Source organism: Mandrillus leucophaeus, unplaced genomic scaffold, assembly GCF_000951045.1.
Source record: "Mandrillus leucophaeus isolate KB7577 unplaced genomic scaffold, Mleu.le_1.0 Scaffold29, whole genome shotgun sequence".
In the NCBI taxonomy this organism is placed as follows: Eukaryota; Metazoa; Chordata; class Mammalia; order Primates; family Cercopithecidae; genus Mandrillus; species Mandrillus leucophaeus.
Window position 1 is genome coordinate 3,908,390 of NW_012103031.1, and position 534 is coordinate 3,908,923.

The following is a 534-nucleotide window of genomic DNA, read 5'->3' on the forward strand; positions in this document are numbered from 1 at the left end:
CCACTGCGCCCGGACTTATTTTTTCATGTTTTTGGGATGAAATTTCGCTCTTGTTGCCCAGGCTGGAGTGCAATGACACAATCTCGGCTCACTGCCACCTCCTCCTCCCAGGTTCAAGTGATTATCCTGCCTCAGCCTCCTGAGTAGCTGGGATTACAGGCACCCACCGCCAAACCCAGCTAACTTTTGGTATTTTTAGTAGAAATGGGATGTCATCATGTTGGTCAGGATGGTCTCAAACCCCTGACCTCTAATGATCCACCCGAACTGGTCTCCCAAAACGCTGGGATTACAGGTGTGAGCCACTGCGCCCACCCCTCCCATACCTGTTTTGGCCAAGGCAGTACAATTCAGAAGAATCTTGCCAGGGAAGACTGGTAAATGGACGTCAACGTGATGCCTATGGCTCCTGGAGGATTTAGATACCTCCTGGTGCTCATTGATACCTTTACCAGTTACACAGGGGCTTTTCCATGCCAGACTGAAAATGCAGGAGATCACTGATCAACCTTCAACTATTTACTAGCAGAACAC